Source organism: Loxodonta africana, chromosome X (assembly GCF_030014295.1).
Source record: "Loxodonta africana isolate mLoxAfr1 chromosome X, mLoxAfr1.hap2, whole genome shotgun sequence".
Taxonomy (NCBI): Eukaryota; Metazoa; Chordata; class Mammalia; order Proboscidea; family Elephantidae; genus Loxodonta; species Loxodonta africana.
This window is the reverse complement of record NC_087369.1, coordinates 63,114,656-63,127,989: the sequence shown is the minus strand read 5'-3', so window position 1 is coordinate 63,127,989 and position 13,334 is coordinate 63,114,656. Positions and strand designations below refer to the sequence as shown.

Here is a 13,334-nt window from a genome sequence, read left to right as displayed (position 1 = left end):
TTTCCTGAAAACAAATCACAAAGAGAGTGGGGGTGAGGGTGGGGGAAATCACTCAACGAGACACTTAAACTGCAAATGAGTGGCAACGTATAAATTTGAGATCTTCTCTGAGAAACTGTAATTCACTGTCTGCCACCCCAGAGACTTAAAGTCGAAAGTGCACCATTACCAAGCAGAGAGGAAAAATATAAAACAGGAACTCTGAGTAAAGTCAAGCCGTAAGTTTGATTTCTAAAAATTAGTTTTCTAATTGTAAATGAATGAAATAAGAACAGGAAGAGTTTAATGGCTAAGTTTTCAAACTTTACCTAATTAAGCTCATCGTCTTCATGCCCTGAAATTACAATTCCAGGTTACATGATTTTAACCCCTTCCATAGGATAGCACTGAAGACAGGTGGCTGCCAGTGTCTATTCACCATTAAAGTCCTTATGAAGGTGATGTAGGGGCAAACACTGGAGAGGATTTTCTTGTGTCATGTTAACCAGTTACTGTTGCTGTGCCAGCTATGTATTATGACATAACGGTTACTTCACAGTTGAGATTGTAGCACAAACTACTTGGCATTTCCAGGGCTCACTGATGAAGAAGACCAGGTTTGAAGAAGAACCACAGACTTCCTCAGTCAGATGTTTTCAGAATGTGGATGCCCCTTATACAAGAGTCAAGTACTATCAGAACGGCTTCTAAACCCAGGAGGGAAACAGCAGTAAAATAAAGGAGGCACACGTTTAAGCCAAAGTGGCCCATCCCATTTGTACAATGCTGCATAATCTATTTTCATGAAAACTTTTTAAAGTTTAACTTTTTATAATTAGGAGGCAAGAGGCTAGGGCAGGGAAGGGAAGCAGAATACAGCCTTTTGAAAGGCACTTAATTTGATATATCTTATACACAGCTATACACCTGCTATGTGAGTTGGATGCCTACCGTGACAGGCCTTAATCCTAATGTTTTGATTTTAGGTCTGGATATTTGAAAACTGTAAATTAATGAAAGACCTTGGCACCCTGAGTTCAATTCCCTCTACTCCACAACATTCTTACTAAAAGTCCAACTTTATTAAGGAAGTTGTGGCTCTCAGTGTAGGCTTGTTCTGATAGAAATGGTGGATGTGTGAGCTGCAGTGGACTATATCATTCACCTCAATCTAAGACTTAGTTGTCTAGCTGTAAAGTGAAATCCATCATTTCAGCTCCCTTCCTATCTCCCAGGAGATAAGACCTTACCTGTGTAATTCTTCAAAATGCTTGGATGTTAATAAAATGGTGAAAACAAGGTGTAATTAATCACGAAACGAACGTGCTATCATCATGCATCTGACCTAAGCAATTGTTACCTTCATCTTAACGTGATCACCGAAGTGGAATAGGAATGTGCTACAGTAAGAATGCCAGGTCTGAGGGGAAGCCAGTTGGCCACCCAAATGAAAACACAGAGACTGGCAGTAACTTGGTCCAAGACTATTTTTATCAGTGTACCAAGTCTTGGTCATGCTTTGGGTTGCTCTAACCAAAATTACGACCCAGATGTTTAATTACACATGGCCATTTCTTCCTTTACAACAGGGGATATATTCTGGTCTTTCCAGCGACCAGAATATACATGCCCGAGAGGTAGCACGGAGAGGAGAGCGTTAGGACACTGGGGATGGGCTGCTTTTAAGAACTTCTCCTAAGCTCTAGGGAAAGTCACACAAATCACCCCTGCCTCAAAATTGGAGGTCATCTCCCTAGGTGCCAGAATCATCACATTGGCCTGGCCATGGTCCTCTCCCTTGGACGGTACTAGATTAAGAATGAGCCCTACCTGCTCTTCATGCTCCTTTCTCTGGGCTCCTTGCTGATTACTTCCTTGAGACATTTTTCTCCCAAAAATGTTTCTAACGATTGGCAAGATTACATCTTCAGCCCCGTGTCCCCCATCAGTAAATAATCAGATTGTAGGTTTTGACACTATAGTTCTTGCAGACACCCTATAATTGATCAGATATTAGCCCCAGCTCTCCACTTGGCGTTTACTTTTAAGTGTGTGGTACTCCTAAGGATGGAGCCCTGGTGGCACAGTGGTTAAGAGCTTGGCTGCTAACCAAAAATAAAGGTTGGCAGTTCGAATCCACCAGCCGCTCCCTGGAAACCCTATGGGGAAGTTCTGCTCTGTCCTGGAAGTACGCTATGGAGTCGGAATCGACTTGATGGCAACGGGTTTGGTTTTTTGGTTTTTACTCCTAAGGATGGCTGAGTCTACTCATTTTTATAATTTCATTTCTCTCCAATCTTCCTCTCACCACTGGGAGACTGAGCACAGAGAAAATCTTAGAGATCATGTAGACCAATGAATTTCAAACTCTTTTTTAAAGTAAAAGAAAGCTTTCTTTTTGGAAAAAAAAAATCCAATACCTAAGAGAAAAAAGAGGAGTTTCTTTGCTGGGAACAGGAGCTCTCTAGCCAATATCCTCCCCGGATCCACCTCCCCACACCCCCAGTAACTTAGACTGAGTCAGATGGTAAAATAGGCAGATATGGCAGACCCCGGACTGGAAGGGGGACGTTCTCGTGAGCCCTGGCCCAAGGCACTCCATGAAACCCTGGACAAAGAGAAAATTAATTAGTACACATCAAACGACTTCTTTTATGGTTAAGGAGTTGCCAGTATAAATGAATTCAGATTATGTGGCTACAGTAGTTTAAATGAAATTTTTCTTTTGTGGAAAATATGGGATTTTTTTCCCCAATGATGTGAGGCATGCCCGAAGAAGCTTCAGAAGTATAGCTGGACTGCTGGACTTAGAGAACGAACGTGGCAGTCAGATCGGGCTTGCTGCATATATACTGCTTACTTATTTCGCTTGCTTCATATATATTCGTCATGGATGGAATTGTGTCCCCCCAAATATATGTGTCAACTTGGTTAGGCCATGATTCCCAGTACCTTGTGGTTGTCCTCCATTTTGTGATTGTAATTTTATGTCCAGAGAATTAGGGTGGGATTGTAACACCACCCTTACTCAGGTCACTTCCCTGATCCAAGGTAAAGGGAGTTTCCCTGGGGTGTGGCCTGCACCACCTTTTATCTCTCAAGAGATAAAAGGAAAGGTAAGCAAGCAGAGAGTCGGGGACCTCATACCACCAAGAAAGCAGCACCAGGAGCAGAGCCTGTCCTTTGGACACAGGGTCCCTGCGCCTGAGAAACTCCTCGACCAGGGGAAGCTTGAGGACGAGGACCTTCCTCCAGAGCCGAAACAGAGAGAAAGCGTGCCCCTGGAGCTGACATCCTGAATTTGGACTTGTAACCTACTGGGCTGTGAGAGAATACATTTCTCTTTGTTAAAGCCATCCACTTGTGTTATTTCTGTTATAGCAGCACTAGATGACTAAGACAATATTAAAAAAAAAAAAAGTTGCCATCTGAGTCAATTCAGACTCACGGTGACCCCATGTATGTCACAGTAGAACTATGATCATAGGGTTTTCAGTGGCTGATTTTTTGGAAGTAGGTCACCAGGCCTGTCTTCTGAGGCGCCTCAGGGTGGACTCAAACCTCCAGGCTTTTGGTTAGCAGCCCAGCACATCAACCTTTTGAACCACCCAGGGACTCCATGCTTCATATATACCATGTCCCTAATCCCAATTGTTCGCGTTGTTAGCTGCCTTTGAGACAGCCTCCGATTCATGGTGACTCCATGCACAACAGAACAAAATGCTGCCCTGTCCTGAGCCATTCCCATGATCACTTGTGGATCAGGCTGTGGTGACCCACAGGGTTTTCACTGGCTGATTTTTGGAAGTAGATTGCCAGGCCTTTCTTCCTAGTCCATCTTAGTCTGGAACCTCTGCTGAAACCTGTTCAGCATCATAGCAACATGCAAGCCCCCACCGACAGATGAGTGGTGGCTGCACCTGAGATGCACTGGCCAGGACTCAAACCCGGGTCTCCCACACGGAAGAGAATTCTACCACTGAACCACCACCGCCTCCATCCTAATTCCAATAGCATATCGGTAATTGGGCCCCTAAATTCATATTCGGAGTCCCTGGGTGGCGCAAACAGTTAAGCGTTTGACTACTAGCCGGAAGGTTAGCGGTTCGAAACCACCCAGAGGTGCCTAGGAAGACAGACCTGGTCACAGTCTTGAAAACCCTATGGAGCTGTTCTACTCTGTATACACAAGGTCGCCATGAGTCGGAATCGACTGGATGGCAACTAACAACAAGTTCATATTCAGTGTGGTTTTTATACCCTTCTCCCCTCATTTGTTGTTGTTAGTTGCTGTGGAGTCGATTCCGACTCATGGAGGCCCTCCTTGACCCAAATCGACAATCCACTGTAGCAAGCTAGGCTGCCTGTAGGTATTTACTATTGGACCAAATAACCTCAGCACGCCTTCCAGAATCTCCGTCCTAAGACTTGACCATGTTCCAGGGCAGGGTCCTGTGGAAAGATAGCCAGTAAACATACTGAGAGCCAATAAAACATGGAGCAATGATAAACGATCCACCACATGCACCGATGTAATTCTAGGATGCATCTCATTCACTTTAAGTCTTACTGAGATTATTATGGGATGAAGGAAAGAGCCTTGAGCCCGGAACGACCTGGGCTCTATCCTGACTCTGTTATCAACCAGCTAAATGGCCTTCAGCAAGTCAGTTGGCCTGGCTGAGGCCAGTAAAATGGATATTTGAAAAATCTTAATGACATAAGCCAATGCTGACTACAAAATGGCAAATGAAAAACAAAATCATGTAGAAAACTGATGATATAATCCATTGGTATGAAGAGAGAGAGTACATATAAAGAAACATGACCGGAAGATGTGAATATTATTTCATTTCACAATATTTACTGAGCCCCCACTAAGTGTAGGTCCTCTTCCAGGTGCTGAGAACAAAAGAGTGAAACCATCACACACCACAGCTCCTGCCCTCATAAAGGGTGTGTTGAGATGGTTGTCTTTGGATCATGGGTTATTGTACGTTGACCTCAAGCCTTCGTGAAACTTTCAACTTTTTATAATACGTTTGTATTACCTTTTTAAACAAAAAAGACTGAACATATCGAAACGCTTTTTCAAAGGTGCAAAACAGTTTAAAAGGCAGGGTGTTTAAGTCACGATACAATATGAACCTCAGTATGTTTAAAATGCACCTTTATGAGCGAGATATATCACAAAATATAATTAATGGTCGTTGTCTCACTTACACGCTAGGTGGTGGGGCTGTAGATAAGGGTAGCTTTGCTTATTGTACTTTCCCGGTCTTCCAAGTTCTCCACGTTGCGATTGAGCGAGTTCTATAATGAAAAGACTTTGTTGATTTAAAAAAAAAAAAAAATTTTTTTTTTTTTTTTTTTAATCAATAACAGGGCCATAAAACCCCAGGACAAACTTGGGGAAAGAGGATGACCAGACCACGCAGAACTACCAGTTGCTAAGGGCCCCCAGCAGCCCCACGCAGCTTTTCAAATGTCAATTTGAAAATCAAAAGGGCCGGCTTTGTCCCCGGGCGGCGAGGTTTTTGGGAACCATCCCCAAGAAGCCGCAACCCCACCTCTGCCTGGAACGCCTCCGCCGCGTTTTTTCAAGCACAAGGGGCGGGGGAGGCGCGGAACGCGCGCGCCCGCACGGCGCAGCACTGCCATCTACAGGTCGAAGAAAGCGCAGGCGACCGGAACGGGGAGAGGGGGTGGGGGCTGGGGGAGGCTCTTTCCTGCTGGTTTTTACCCCTGGAGACTTGGCAGAGGAAGCGAGGCGGGAGGAAGGTGAGGGGGGGGGAGAACGGTTCCGGCCCAAGCATCCGCGGCCAACCGTCCCAGGTACCGGAAGCCTCCCCTAGTCCCGCCCTCGGAACCATAGCAACAGCGGTGAAAAAGGACGTCACTCCACCCTGCGCGGGACTCGGCCTGGTGGGCGGGGCTGCCTGGGATTGGCGGGTTCTGGGCCTGCGGGTGGGAGCGGAGTGCCGTCCCTGCCGGCGTCCCTCCCGGTGTCGGCAAGCTGGTGACCTTACGGGAGGCCTCTGTGAGGTGACTGGTAAGGGTCGGGCCGGGATGTCCAGCTCCTGCCGCCCGACGGCCCCCGTGCGGGACCGCTACCAAGCCCCTGCCACCCTCTCCCACCCAGCCACCCTCCCTAGCTTTGGGACAAGTTGCTCTCCTGGCACACTGACCGTCTTCTCCGCCCTCCCTCCTCGTCCTTCCTGGGGATCTCAGCATCCCCGAGGCTGACCCGGCCACCACCAGAGCCTCTGAGTCCTCGGGGATGCTCTCCTCCACGCCCCCTGAGCCTCCCCGCGCCCATGGTCGTGCAACCCTCCATGATCTCCATTTGTTTGATCCCTCCTCCCTCATCATCACCAACACCACGTCCCTTCCTCCCAGCTCACTCCCTCTACTGCCCCTGCATCCAGAGGCTTCAACCTCGTGGAGACCCCAGACCACCCACCACACCGCGTTCCTCACAATCCCCAGGCCCTTCCTTACCCTGCTTACTCAGAGCTGTTCACTCTCCAGGTCAAACACACCTCTTTGGCTCCTTTCTCCCTTCTCTCCTGGTAAAACCCCAGTAACTCTCTGCACTCTCCACTCCACAGAAACCATCACCCACTGTTCTCAAGATATTCACTGATACTTTGTTGGAAAAACAAATGATCAGACAGGCACTCTCTCACCACTTCCCCAAAACCCTGAATCGGCACTTGTATTCTGTGTTGCCCCTCTGGAGGAAGTTACCAGATCCTACTTGAGGCTGGACCCTTCACCTCTGCTCTGGATTCAATGCCTTTCCACCTTCTCAAGGGGTAGGCTTTTTGCAATTATCGTTCCTTTCTCCTGAATCATCGCCTTCTCCGTCTCCACTAGGTCATCCCATCATCTACGAACATGCTCTTGTTTCTTACACCTTAAACAGCATGAAATAATATATAAAGCCTTATCCCATTTTCCTCCAAGGTGCTGCCACATTTTCCCTGATGCTCCAAACACCAAACATGTCTCCACTTATTGTATAACCATTCTGTTTGCAGTTGAGCTTCTACCCTCATTCCCCCCAAAGGAAAGTGCTTTTTCCAAGGGTACCAAGAAAAAAACCAAAAAACCAGCCCATTGCCATCGAGTCGATTCTGCCTTATAGCGACCCTACAGGACAGAGTAGGACTGCCCCGTAGGGTTTCCAGGGAGCTGCTAGTGGATTCAAAGTGCCAGCAGCCAAACACTTAACCACTGTGCCACCAGGGCACCAAAGACCTAATTAATCCTCATCATACTATATCGCCCAAGTGCCTTTGGTGTATTTGACAATTCCCTCCTTTGAAACCTACTCTCCTTCCCTTCATTCCCCCACCCCTCCCTTCCTTCCTTCCTTTCATTTTATTTTTTATTTTTAGATTTGTGGTGGTGTACTCTCCTGATTGTCCCTCCAACTACAATAGCCTCTGCACGCCTTCTCGGTGTCCATTATTTGCACCTGTTTCTGCATGACTTTTAACCAGGCCCCCTTCTCATGCTACACTCTCTGCCTGGGTGATTTCATCCATTTTGCCATCATACATGATCTGCATAGTGTGATCTTCCAAATTTCTCTCTCGTGGAACAACCTTTTTGTCCCCTGAGATCCAGACTTACCTGTCTCTTTGTTTGAATCCCCCAGAGGCATCTTGCATTTAGCATGTCCCAAGCACACCTCTTGGATGTGTTTTGTTTGTTTTCCACTGCAATCCATCAGCAAGGCCTCTTGATTGGATCTTCTGAGTATATCCTGTTTCCAGCCCCTCCTTCTACTTTCACATCCAAACAATTTCATCATCTCTTGCCTTCACTACAATACCACTGCCCTAGTTCTGTTCCTTGAACATGCCAAGCTTGTTTCCTCATTAAGGCTTCTATAATTGCAGTTCTCTTTGCCGGAAGAGTCTACCCCCAGGTCTTTCTTCTGAACCTTAGGGTCTTTACTCAAGTCTGACCTTCTCCAAGAGGCCTTCCCTGACCACCCTGTGTAAAGGAGCAGGTTTCTAGCCTATGAGCTGCGTTGTTTTCTTCCTAACACGTATCCCGATCTGAACTTATTTATTCACTGCTTGGTTGGTCTTCTGTTGACCCACCTAAATGGTATATTACCGGATTCTACAAGAGTGCCAAAAACCTATTAAGAGAGGTTCCATAAATGTTGGTTGAATGCCGATTAAAGGGCCACTTGAGACCTGTTATTGCCTCCTTATAGGGGAGTAGGGGAGGGGAGAGAAGTTACTGAAGAATCTCCCGTCAATTCTACAAATCGTTTTGCAATTCATATATGCCCACAGTAACTCCTGTAGGACTCTGGGTGTGTGTATAAAAGCTGTAATGAATACATTTACCTACCTTGTTTTCCTTCTAAATTGTGAAATTACTGCCATTTTAAATGACATATCCATGATAAATTAGAGGGAGAAAGAGGAAGATGTTGGCCAATCAAAAGGTTTCCAGGGCTTCCACAAAGTTCTAGGACGCATGCAGACATGAACATACACCCGCGCTTGGCCCTGTACCTCCTGGAACACATCACATGCTTCAGGAGAGTTGAGCAGCACAGCTCAACTATCCTGAATAGTTGGCAGAAGAGGATGGGGACAGATCGCTTAGGAGATAAGCTCTCTGGACACTCACATTAAGACCGTTGACACAGCAGCTCGTAGGCCCGGTTTTAAGCGTGATGCCTCTCTTTGAACCCCGAGCTTATTTTTACAGAGCTCTTGTCCTGCTGATGAGGTATAAGGGAGTCCTATTTTGTAATCTCTTCTATTTTGTGGTTATTATTATTATCCTTTAATCATTTAGCCACTCTCTTTCTCCCTGTGTTCCAATAAGGCTGAATTCTGGAGGTGAATGTGCCTTTGGTCGACATGAAACACAAGTCGAAGAGAGTGTTGTCTCCCAGCCGCAGGAGATCAGAAGGCACACGGAGGCAGTGGCAGATGGAGGTAAGACACTACTCGTGTCTCAGTCTGCCCTCTCTGGGCCTCATCTCAGACAAGGGAGTGTGTCAGAGAGGTGGAGGGGCACTCCATGTAAAGGGGGTTTGCCCCCATTCACATTTGGGACCCAGAGGATTCACTTTACAGGATGACCCAGCAGCTCCCTTGGGCAGAGGGGTGGCTAGAATTTGGGAATTTAGCTTTCTGAACTGACCTTGGCTTCTGCTGTGGGGTAGGTGAGACCCTGGCGGGGTGGGCTTCATTCCCTGAAGCGGGGATGTGGAAAATGGCTGAGTCCAGAGCCAGGGCTTCTACCATAAAGGAAGCCCAACCTGGCAAGGGGCTAGGTGACCCTGCAGCTGTGGCTATGGAGTGGACAGTGCTGGCCCTGGTGGAAGGGAGGAGAGGCCCCAGATTCAGAGGGTCTGCAGATGCCAGCACAGAGGAGCTGAGGCCAAGTCAGCCAGGGCATAGCACCAGGCCCTGACCAAGATGAGAGACAAACATACAACTTACACCAGCCATGGACATGGGCGATGGAGGTCAGCATCCCCAGCAGGACCCAGGGCCACGTGTCATCCTTGTCGCAGAAACCACTGAGGACCCTGAGAGCAACCTGAATAGGTCAGAGATCCCCTTCCCACAGCACCTCGGAGACTTATAAGCCATACCCCTTCCCCACTGGGGAAACATCATGGGGCTGGGTGGAAATCTGAGTGTGGTGTAATGAACTACTCAATATTGCCTTTCTAGCCATGGTCTTGTAACGACCACCCAGGTGATTGGGCGGGACCGTGTGATAGGGTAACTGTGGCCCACCAAAGGGATCGGCCTGTCTTGCCATCTCGCAGGGCTTCAAATGAGCCACCTCAGAGGCAGGGAAGAGAAGAGCCCACCACCACCAAGGAAGAACAGCCAGGAACCAGCACATCCTTTCCATCTGGGATCCCTGTGCTGAGAAGCTCCTGGAACCAGGAAACAGACAGAGAACTGTAACACTAAACGCAGTGAGAAGTGACAGCAGAGACCTGGCGGCAGAGAGCCGGCAGCAGGAGACGGCACAGTGGGCTTCCTGGCCCACGGCGAGAGAAAGCTGAGTGCCTTTGGGCAGAGGCCTAGGGCCAGGGAGAGGCGTGCCTGTGAGCATGGCTGGGAAGAGGCTGTCCTGATCGAAGAACTATATCCTTGAGTGTTCCTGAGCCTGAATTGTAACCTGTTACTTCCCTAATAAACTCCCATAATTGTGAGTATGGTCTGTGAGTTCTGTGTGACCATTGCAATGAATTATTGAACCCAGCAGAGAAGTAGAGAGTGTTGTGGGAGGGACAGTTGGTGTCAGAGTTGGTAAAGCTGGCAGAGAGAGGAGGCATGTCTGGCCCCCGCCTCATAGGAATCAGCCTCGGGCTGTTGATCCCGATTCTCCTTCCTCCTTGTAAGGTTTGAGGACGTCAGACACTGCCCCCATGCCATTTTTATACTGAGAGCACTTTCACCAAACAGATTGAGCATTGATACAAACGGACCATTCACAAACGACACTTACGGATTAGACATACATTCAGTGGCTTTTTCCCCCTTATCGTTCAGTCCAGAGGGTGGGCACTCATGATGAAGATCAGACCAGTCAGAGAGAATAAATAACCACAGTGCCCATGCCTTCTGAGGAGCACCCAGTGACTTTGTGATCTCGGCACCCCACCTCCACCAGCTCCTCCTGCCCACCGTCTCATCTGTCCACATTTAGCATGGGAATGTGCCGTCCTTGCCTCCTCTTCTCCTTTAACCCAGGACTCCTTCGAAACCTCCATAAATGGACCCCCACAACAGAGCACAGAAAGAAGAGAGGAGCAGACAGAGAGACCCACAGAGTGTGCAACGGTTGAGAGCTGTTGCTGAGTGAGCAGGGCCCCCTCGAGGCATCTCATTGCCCTCCACAAGTGACACCAGGCTCCCTTATCTTTAGATAACCCAGACCTCATCTCCCAGGGCCTGAGCCCTGGAGCCTGGCTTCAGGAGATGGTTCTCGCACTGTGTACGGCTGCAGAAGATCACGGAACTATACTTATGGTCTTCATTGTCTTCTGGTATCTCACGCTACCTCTCCTGGGCTCTACAGCTAACTTTCTTTGTGACTCTCGGCCTCTTCCAGTCCCTTCTGAGGGGATCCCAAGATATCAAAACCCTCAGCCATACCCCTCCTCCTTCACTCTTAGCCAAAGCACATCCCTATTCTCAGGTGAAGTCCAAGCTGGCAGGTGGAGGGAGAAGGGCCTCAGTGCTGGAAAGGGGTCTGGAATTAGGTTGTCTTGGTAACCGCTCTGCTGCTCACCCCACTGGGTCAGTCGTCTCAGGCAACAGCTGGAAAGGCCGTAAGAGATGGGAAACATGCCTTTCCATCTCTCTCTCTGTGTCTCTCTCTGTGCGTGCGTGCGTGCGTGCGTGCGTGCGTGTGTGTGTGACCAGAGATTGAGACAAAGATCCAAACTGGTTACCAGGGAAACTGAAGCTGAGTCCATCTGGCACCGGAGAAAAACTAACAAACGAGAAAACTAAGACTCAGGTTGAATTGTGATAAACGTGTTTGTCGCAACGGTCCTCGCACACATGCAAATGTGTGTACACGTGTGTAGTCACAAGCACTTCTCACAGCCGAGAGGAGCACAGAAGTGGATATAAAGTACACGTGGGGTAGGTAGGTGATGAGGAGGGAACATAGCAGAAGCCAGATCGTGAAAGGCGGGGAGGCCCTACCTTCCTTTTTAAAATTATTACCTACCCTTTTTTTTTTTCAAGGCTTATTTTGACATTTCCATTACATTTAGAGTCATATCTACAGCTATTTATTTAGGGCAAACTCTACGCTAAACCAGCTTTGCCTGAAAGTAGGTGCAGCCCTATTTCTGTTAAATAGCCATAATAGTGCATCTCTGAATCGTGTGACTCTGTTGTCTTTCGAGGTAGCTCTAAAGTTCAGCAGATGCTGAAAGGACACCTCTCGTAGCCCAGAGTGGAAGGTCCATTGGACAAGTCACTCTTCATTTACATTATAGCAGATTAGGAGCAAAAAAGCACAGACATATCATATCCTCTCTCCAGATCAAGCAGGCTGGAGACTGACCCACTGATAAATCAAATGAATGAATAGGCAGAGACCTGGCTCTACAGCACTGGGGGAGGCTTGACCATCATGTGAAAAATTGATCCCAAAATTGTATGTTTTTGAACAAGGTTTAGATGTTGCACCACTCAAGTGGATATGTAGTGTTTAGGCCATTTGGGTATTTTCTAGGGCGTTGATGTTGGTCAGTGGGGAGGTATAAGTTTTTTCATATTATGTGAATTTCTTTAAAAGATAATTGACTAGCAGAAGGACCTTTGCCTCCCCAGCGTCCAAGATCCGAAAGAGTGATCTAAAGGACTCCTGTTTGCACAGCACGTGGGCAGGCTGAGGGACTAAGTGGCCCTCGGCTCCCCAGCATGCACACAAGCTGGGGTTCGAAATGTCGTGTGGCAGCCTAGCAGGCAGGTTCAGGTCTTCACAGCAAGAAGAGCCACATCTGGATCTGATGGAGAGGACAGCACACCCCCAGAGGTCTTTGAGTTGGAGACATTGACCACATAACTGGACAATCTCTGACCGCCTAGAAATGAAGAAATATAATTCTAACTAACCTATGAATCAAAGAATGAATCACTCTGAAAATTCGAAAATATTTTTAACCAAACGTTAATGACGATGGGTGTTGTGGATTGAATTGTGTCCCCCAAAAATGTGCGTCAACTTGGCTAGGCCATGATTCCCAGTATTGTGTGGTTGTCCTCGATTTTGTGATCTGATGTAATTTTCCTGTGTGTTGTAAGTCCTAATCTCTGTGATGTCAATGAGGCAGGATTAGAGGCAGTTATGTTAATGAGGTAGGACTCAATCTACAGGATTAGGTTGTATCTTGAGTCAATCTCTTTTGAGATATAAAAGAGAGAAGCGAGAAGAGAGGAGAGGGACCTCCTACCACCCAGAAAGAAGAGCCGAGAGCAGAGCATGTCCTTTGGACCCAGGGTCGCTGCGCTGACCAGTTCCTAGACCACAGGAAGACTGATGACAAGGAAGTTATTCCAGAGCTGAGAGAGAGAGAGGAGGCCTTTCACTAGAGCTGGCACCCTGAATTCATACATCTGGCCTCCTAAACTGTGACAGAATACATTTCTCTTTGTTAAAGCCGTCCACTTGTGGTATTTCTGTTATAGCAGCACTAGGTAACTAAGACAATGCCACAAATTGTATGGGATACAGGTGAAGCAATGCTTAGAGGTAATCTAAAGTCTTAACTGCATATATTAGAGAAGGAGAAAGGGTGGAAATTCATAATCTAAGTCTACATCTCCAGA

General features: G+C 47.5%; 1 long non-coding RNA gene across 1 annotated transcript; it reads left to right on the top strand.

The window, feature by feature from the left end:
• The first annotated feature begins 5,750 nt into the window (after nt 1-5,750).
• Nucleotides 5,751-9,907, top strand: LOC135228912 (uncharacterized). Its single transcript, XR_010319782.1, has 3 exons — nt 5,751-6,031; nt 8,842-8,954; nt 9,800-9,907. It is a non-coding gene; the product is annotated as an uncharacterized LOC135228912 (long non-coding RNA).
• The last annotated feature ends 3,427 nt before the right edge of the window (nt 9,908-13,334 follow it).